Source organism: Heterocephalus glaber, unplaced genomic scaffold (assembly GCF_053883595.1).
Source record: "Heterocephalus glaber isolate CG9 unplaced genomic scaffold, H.glaber_assembly_v1.0 deba00001662, whole genome shotgun sequence".
Classification (NCBI taxonomy): domain Eukaryota; kingdom Metazoa; phylum Chordata; class Mammalia; order Rodentia; family Bathyergidae; genus Heterocephalus; species Heterocephalus glaber.
In genome coordinates, this window is record NW_028258403.1 from 4465381 (window position 1) to 4474353 (window position 8973).

Sequence of the window (8973 nt, forward strand, 5' to 3'; positions counted from 1 at the left end):
CAACTGGATGTATTAATATTTCTGAAGTTATCACATAGTCTGCTTTGTGATGTGTATAATTGTATATACATTTGGGTTATCCATTAGGTCACAGGCTTTTTTTTTTTGAGACAGGATCTCACAACATAGTCCAAGACGGCCTCAAACTTGCTATGTAGCCCAGTTTGGCCTCCAACTCAGGACCACCCTGCCTCAGCCACCTGAGAGTTAAGATTGCAGATGTGCATCATCATGCCTGGCTTAGGTCAAAGACTTTTTTTTTTATTGTCTTGTTATGTAGTTCAGGCAGGCCTTAACTCACTGTAGAGCCCAGGCTGGCCTCAAATTCCTGGCAATCCTCCTGCCTCAGCTTCCCCAGGGCTGCTATTTGTAGGTATGTGGCACCACAGCTAGCTCAGGTCATGGGCTTTTTTTTTTTCCTTAAATTTTTTTATTGGTACATTTTAGGTATACAATACACTTATACTTATTATTGGGTATTTGTATGTGTACATGATGTATCTTGGTTCTTATTTTTTCCCCATTCCCTGTCCTCCCTGTCCTCCCTTCACTCCCTCCACCCTTCCCTATTTACAAAGACTTTGTTTCCATTTTTTTCTTTTTCTCATAATTTTTTCTTTCCCTTCTTTCCTTTGCCCTTCCCTTCCCACTTCCCCTACCCCTTTGGACTTTTTCTTCCTATTTCAAATTATCAATTATTCATTTTAATCATTTTAATCCTTATTTACACTTTCAGTTTCTCACACTAGAGAAACTATTCGGTATTTACACATGTGTGTCCTATTTATTTCACTTACGAATATGGCCTCAATATGCATCCATTTAGCTATAAATGTCTCTAGTGTTTTGTTCTTTATGGCTGAGTAGTACTCCATTTTATAAAAAAACCACATCTTCTTTATCCAGTTACCAGTTGATGGGCACTTGGGCTGCTTCCAAGCTTTAGCTATTACAAACTGTGCCGCTATAAACATGGGTGCACATATATCACTGTGGTATGATTCTTTTAATTCTTTTGGGAAGATACCAGCGGGGGAATAGCTGAGTCAAATGGGACCTCTAGTCCTAGCTCTTTGAGGTATCTCCATACTGATTTCTACAGTGGTTGCACCAGTCTGCACTCCCACCAACAATGGAGAAGGGTTCCTTTCTCTCCACACCCCCACCAGCATTTGTTATTGGTTGATTTCTTCATAGCAGCCATTCTTTCTGGGATGAGGTGGAATCTCAGTGTTGTTTTCATCTGCATCTCTTGAATGACCAGTGATGTTGAACATTTCTTTATATGTTTATTTGCTGCTTTTACTTCTTTGTCTGAAAAATGTCTGTTTATTTCAGATGCCCATTTTTGAATTGGGTCTTTAAATTTGGGGAGTCTGATTTTTTAAAGTTCTTTATATATTCTAGATAGTAGACCTTTGTCTGAGGTATAGCTGATAAAAATTTTTTCCCACATTGTAGGTTGTTTCTTAGCTCTGTTGGTGGTTTCTCTTGCAGTGCAGAAGCTTTTTAATAAGATGAAATCCCAATTGTTGATTCTTTGTGCTAGTTTCTGTGCTACTGAGGTTTTGTTCCTAAAGTCTTTTCCTATGCCAGTGTCTTCAAGAGTTCTACCTAACTTATCTTCCAACAAGTTTAGTGTTTCTGTTTTAATATTTAGATCGTTAATCCACTTCAATATTAGTTTAGTGCATGGTGATAGATATGGGTCTAGGTTTAATCTTTGGCAGGTTGAAATCCAGTTTTTCCAACACCATTTATTAAATAGGCTATCTTTTCTCCAATGAGGGTGGTTGGCTCCTTTGTCAAAGATGAGGTGGCTGAGTATGTCTGGAGTTGTTTCTGCATCTTCTAATCTATTCCACTGATCCTCAGGTCTGTTCCTTTGCCAGTACCGTGCTGATTTTATCACAGTAGCTTTGTAGTATAGTTTCAAGTTGGGGATTGTGACACCACCAGCAATGTCTCTGTTGCCTATAATTGCCTTTGCTATTCTAGGTCTCTTCTGGTTCCAAATGAATTTTTGGATTGTTTTCTCTATTTCTGTGAGGTATATTGTTGGAATTTCAATTGGCATTGCATTAAATCTACATAGTAGTTTTGGAAGTATGGTCATTTTCACTATATTGGTTCTTCCTACCCAGGAACAAGGGATGTCTTTCCATTTTCTTATATCCTCTTTGATCTCTTTTTTCAGATTGTGGTAGTTTTCAGTAGGTCATAGGCTTTTTGTTAGACAAAGTGCTCCCGAATGGCCAACGCTAGAATAATTTGAACACTAAAATAATAGCATATAATTAGATTAAAATCTAAAGTATAAAATAAATATAGGTATCTATACTGATATAATGATTGAAGAAATCATCTAAATGGTAGAGTAGTGTTGGGGACCAGCCATGATATGTATAGATTGGTGGTGGCCAGGATACAGGCCCCGAAGTCCCAAGGTTGGTGTTAACTTGCCTCAGGAACAGAGAAGTACGCAAAAGGCTGCAGACTTCCTGGCTGTGGGGGAAAGCCATAACCATAGTTCTCCTAAGGCAAGATGAGTTCTACTGGGAACAATATTAAATGCAGGCATTTAGGTATGGGGAAGGACCTTAACTTGTTCCCTTTGAGATGCTAAACTTGTTCCTTGTCTTACTAACCTCATCTTACTGCAGTTGCTGTTCCTGGAATAGTATACTACCCCCTCCCCTGCACTTCTTGCTGAATAATAAAAGGGGGGTCCACCATAGAGTTCATCAAAGCCTGTACACTTGTGGCAGATTCCTCCCCGTCCCCACTTTCATATTGAATATTATCTCTATCTCTTTCTTTTATTCCCCCGTTGTTTTCCCTACAGGTATTTGGGGGTCTGACCAGCTCCTGACAGAATAGAAACTTTTTGTTTGTTTGTTTATACTAGTGGGCATTGAACCCAGGGCTTGTGCATTCAAGGCAAGCATTCTACCGTGAAGCTCCTAGCTCTTTTTATTTTGAGACCAGTTCTCACTATGTATCTCATTCTAAACTCCAACTTTCAGTCTTTCCGTCTCAGCCTTCTGAATGGCTGGGATCACAGGCATATGCCATTGCACCCAACCAAGAAGCAAATCTTAACAGAAACATCCCAAATAACATATGTAGATATGTTTCCTTACCATCCTCCACTTTAAGGGTGGACAGAATCTAGAGTCTGACTTCCAAAGAAGTTCTAGAAGGGGGAAAATAGTTACTCTTACAGTGGAGAAACGTGGCAAACCTTCTCTGAACCCACTGATCAAATGAATGTTTCCAGGTTGTCATGTGGATACCATGAGAGGAACACTGTACGCTCTGTACAGGTACACTGTACCCACTGTGGTATTCTGTTTAAGAAACTGTGATTTAGTTGAATCAAGACACAAACATCATACAAGCCCAAACTGAGGAACAATCTACAAAATACCTGACCAATTTCTCTCAAAACCATTAAGGTCCTAAAAAGAATGAAAGATGAGAAACTCACTGAGCAGAGAACACTAATGAGATGTGACAACAGAATGCAACATGGTAGACTAGATTAAAGCCTCAAACAGAAAGGAACATTGACAGAGAAACTAGTCGAATCAAAATAAGTCTGCAGTTTAGTTCATGCACCAGTGCTGGCTTCTCATTCTGATAACTACATCACAGAAATGTAGCACAGTAACATTAGGGGAAACTGGCAAAGAGTATGTGGAAATACTGTATCACCTTTAAAATTTTTCTGAAAATTTAAAATTATTACAAAATAAAAGGTTTAAGAGAATTTTATACCGATGAATTGGGCAATGTAGATTAAAAATGGTCAAACTCCTTCAAAGACATAAGCCACCAAAGCTCATGCAAGATGAAGTGATAACACGACTATTTCTACATCTCTTAAAGTAATTGAATTTGTAATCAAATATCTTTTCACCCTCTCTATAATGTCTTTTGAAGAACAAAAATTTTTAACTTTAATGAAATCACATTTATCTACTTTTGTGTTGCTGTACTAGTCTGTTTTCCATTACTATAAAGAAATACTTGAGACAGGTTAATGTATAAAGAGGAAGGTTTATTTTGGCTCATGGTTCTGGTTGACGCTTCACTTCTGGTGATGGGCTTCTTGGTAGGAGAGTCCTGAGAAAGTGTAGGACATCACATGCCAAAAGACAGGGAGTGTGTGTTTTCTCTCTCTTTTTTCTTTCATAGTCACCAAGATTCAGTCATGGGGTCTTCACACTAATGACCTTATCCACCCCTTATCACCTCTCAAAGGCCTCATCCTTAAATGCCACAGCTGGATTAATTTTCCATCCTCTGAATGCCTTGCAATAGGGACAAAATTTTAACACATAATGCCTTGGGGGACACTCCCACCATATCCAAACCATAGCATTGCCTACACATTTACCATATTTAAGAAACCATTGCCAAAATCAAGGTAAAGATTCTTCCCTTATATTTTCCTTAAAGAGTCTTATAGATGCTGGGGATTTAGCTCAGTGGTGCCACTGCCTGCCTCTCAAGCACAAGGTCCCGAGTTCAAACCCCGGTACCAAAAAAAAAAAGTTTTATAGTTTTTGCTCTTACACTTAGGTCTTTGATCTATTTTGAATTAAGTCTTTTATGGTGTAAGGGGTTAACATTATTCTTTTGCATGTGAACATTCAGTTTTTCCAATACTATTTTTTTTATTTTTGGTACCGGGGATCGAACTCAGGACCTTGTGCTTGCCAGGCAGGCACAGTGCTGCTGAGCTACATCCCCAGGCCCCAGTACTGGTTTTTTTTTTTTGGTACCGGGGATCGAACTTGGGACCTTGTGCTTGTGAGGCAGCAACCAGAACCACTGAGCTAAATCCCCGGCCCCCCAGTACTGTTTCTTGAGGAGACTATTCTTTCTCCCATTCAATGATCTTGGCACCTTTTGCTGAAAATCAATTGACCATAAACATAAATATTTATTTTTGGACTTTTAATTCTGTTCCATTTGTCAATACTATGTCTATTTTTAATGCTCATACCACATTATTTTGCTTACAGTAGCTTTGTTGTAAAGTTTTGAAATTGGAAAATGTGGGTTCTCAACTTTGTTTTCCTTCTGAAAAACTCTTTTGGCTATTCTAGTTCTCTTCAAATTGTATATGAATTTTAAGATGGGGTTTTCAATTTCTGCAAAAAACCACATTTGGGATATTGATAGGGATTGCTTGATTCTGTATATTACTTTGAGTAGTATTAGTAATATTAAGTAGTTTTTCCATGTGGAAGTCTTGTACTTCTTTGCTCAGTATACTCAAATCCGTGGGTTCAATCCCTACTACTGTCCAAAAAAAGATATCTGGCACTTCTTGGTTAAATTTGTTCCTAGATATTTTATTGCTTTTAATACTCATGTATGTAGAATTGTTCTTTCTTCCTTTTCTCCCGCCTCACTAGATCTGCTTACATAGCCCAGTGGGACCTCAGATTCCTGAGTGCTGCAATTATAGGCATGTTCCACCAAGCCTGGCTAATGGAATTATTTTCTGCAGCTAACTTATTTTTTGGTAAAGGCAATTTAGCCGAGAAAAGATAATAATTTCAACAAATGATGCTGGAGCAACTGAATATCTATGTGCAAAACATATACACATACATAAGCTTTAATCCATACTTCACCCCATATACAAAAATTAACCCAAAATGAAACATATAACTAATGTAAATTCAAAATTACAAATGTACATTTCTAGAATTTTAAAGAAACTTTCTAGAAGAAAACATGAGAAAAAAATCTTTGTGCCCTTGGGCTAAGCAAAAATGTCTTAGATGTGATGCCAGAAGCATGTTTCATTAAAGGACAAATTGATAAATGGAACTTCATAAAAAAGAAAATCTGCTCTGCAAAAACCACTTTGAAGAGAATGAAAAACCACAGGCTGAAGAAAAATATGTGTCTATGAATCTTGTTCATAAGTTATTTCATATTTTTGCAAATGTATTTTTGGGACAGATTTCTAGAAATAGGGTTGCTGGATTAAGGATACATATGTAATTTTCCTAGATGTTACCATTTTCACTACAGAGCAGTTGTACCATTTGATATTCTCACATGCAGTATGAGGGCTCATTTCCTAGTATGTTATGAAATATTTGGATTTCTATCAACCTAATGCATGAAGACTCTTTGATGGAGTTTTCTTTTTTTGAGACAGGGTCTTGATATGTAGTTCAGGCTGGCCTCGAACTCACTATGTAGCCCAGGCTGGCCTCGAACTCCAGACGATCCTCATGCTTCAGCCTCCCAAGTGCTGGAATTATGGGGATATGCCACCATGCCCAGCAATGGAGTTTTTTTTTAATGTATCTTTTAATTATAAGTGAAGTTAGATATATTCCCAGGCCATCTTAAACTTTCTTTTATGAACTAGTGGGTCATACCATTTTTATTTTTCAAATTTCTATGAAGTTGTTGGTTTTCTTTTTTTGAAAACCTTTTTGTAGTCAGGTGTAGTAGTACATATCTGTAATCCTAGTATTTTAGGAGGCTAAGGCAGAAGGATCACAAGTTTGAACCTAGCCTGGACTATTTAGCAACTTAGGAAAACACTGTCCTTTTTTTTCCCCCTGAGACAGCGTCCCACTATGTAGTTCAGGCTGGCCTTGAACTAACCATGTTGCCCAGGCTGGCCTCAAACTGGCAGGGATCCTCCCGCCTCAGCCTCCCGAAGGCTGGGATTACATAGGCTACATTGGCATAGGCTGTGCCACCATGCCAAGCTACAGTAAAAAAAAATAATAGTAAAGGTCTTAGAGTGTAGCGCAGTGCAAAGATCCTGGGTTGAACCCCCAGTACCTAAAAAACAAAACAAAGCCTTTTAAAAACTATTTTTTAAAACTATTTAACTTTTTAAAACTTATTTTTAAACGATTACCCCTTTATTATTTAAGTTGCTGATTTCTCTGTGACTTAGTTTCAAACTTCATCAGTGGTGAGTTCTGTGTGTGTGTGTCCATGCAAAAGGTTTAAAACATTTTGGGGGTGGGTGTTGGGTATCGAACTCAGGACCTCATGCATACTAAGTACACCCTTTACCACTGAACTATATCTCAGCCTTTAAATATTTTTATATAGGCAGATTTATCAATTTTTAATTTCTTCTACAGTTTTGGAACATATTAAGATATCCCCTACTCCTAAGCCATAAAATAATTTCTTTTAGTATTTCGGTTTTGTTTTTTTTTCAGTTTTTTAAAGACAGGATTTCACTATGTAGTTCAGGCTGGCCTTAAATTCACTATGTAGCCTAGGCTGGCCTCGAACTCAGAAATCCTCTTGCCTCAGTCTCTCCCCAGTACTGGGATTACAGGCATGTATCACCACAACCAGCTCCTCTTGTACTTGTATATTTCATTTTTACATTAGATTTCTGGTTTTGAAATCTATCCTCATGAACAATATGAAAAATAACCCCAATTTTATATTTTGTCAGATGGCTACTGTAGGGGGCTGCCATGAGCTGTGTCAAAGCCTGGGCATCTGAGGGTGTTTGAGGGCACCCGAAGACACAATCCCACCATAGAGCACAGGCGCAAGATGGAGCTTCATGAAATAGTAATAAATCAGCATAGACAACTATGCATGTGCCACACGGCCATGCAAGCTTGCAGGTGTTTTGTCTCACTATGTCTCAGTTAGCTGATAGCAGTCACTGTAAGTGCTGTGCTGTAAAATAGAGTTTTGCTCCTGCATTCTCATGATGTCTGCTCCACACATGTTCTTTTCTTTGGGAACCTTGCCTGACCGGGCCCTCCTTCAGCCACCGGACACTGAGAGCTATGCAGCTGCCCCCATTCTCTTTATTAAAAATGTCAACTCCCCTTTCCTGTTTAATTGCATGCCTTTATCATAAATGAAAATTTCCAAATGTATCTTGTTCTATTTCTGGGCTTTCTGTTGTTTCACTACCTGTATGGTTTTGTTTCTTGTGGATTGTTTTGTTTTTTGGCGCTGGGGATTACACCCAATGCCTAATGCCTAGGCATTTGGTCTACCACTAAGCTACACACCCTAGCCCCTATCTGTGTGTTTATATATGCATCAATGCTGTATTTCCTAAATTACAGAGGCTTTACATTTGAATGCTGAAGCCAGGCGCCGTAGCACAACCCTGTAATCCCAGCACCTGGGAGGCTGAGGCAGGAGGATCACCAAAAGTTTGAGGCCAGCCTGAGCTACACAGTGACTTTAAGGACAGCCTGAGCTACACAGTGAGACCCTGTCTCAAAAAAAAAATCATATATTTGAATGTTAAGTGAGGCTAGCTTCCCATTCCCCACATAACACTAAAACATTTTCAGGATTCTCTAGGATATTTTTTTTTTGGTACTGGGGATCAAATTCAGGACCTTCCGCTTGCAAGGCAGGAAGCGGCACCACTGAGCTAAATCCCTGGCCCTCTCTAGGATATTTTTGTTTGGTTGGTTTCCGATATGAGCTTCATAATCAATTTGTTTAATCCCAGAAAGGCAACCTGTTGGTGTCTTTATTAGGATCATGTTAAATTTCCAAGTTAATTTAGGCTGAGTTGACATTATTATAGCTGGAAACATGTAGCTCAGTGGTGCAGCACCTGCCCACCAAGTAGAAGACTTGAGTTCGATCCCTGATTAAAAAAAAAAAAAAAAAAAAAAAAAGAAGGGCCGGGATTTAGCTTAGTGGTTTCGCCGCCTGCTGCACAAGCACAAGGACCCGAGTTCGATCCCTGGTACCAAAAAAAAAAGACTTGTAATGTTGAGTCTTCCTACAAAGTAAGCTTCTCTATTTGTTTGTTTATTTTGTCTCCATTTGTTTATTTTGTCTTTCAGTAATGTTTTAAACTTTTCTTCTTATATATGTGCATATTTCTTTTTTTTATGCTTTATTTTTCGGTACTGAGGATTGAATCTGGGGCCTTACACTTGCTAGGCAAAGGCTCTACCACTAAGCTACATCCCTGGT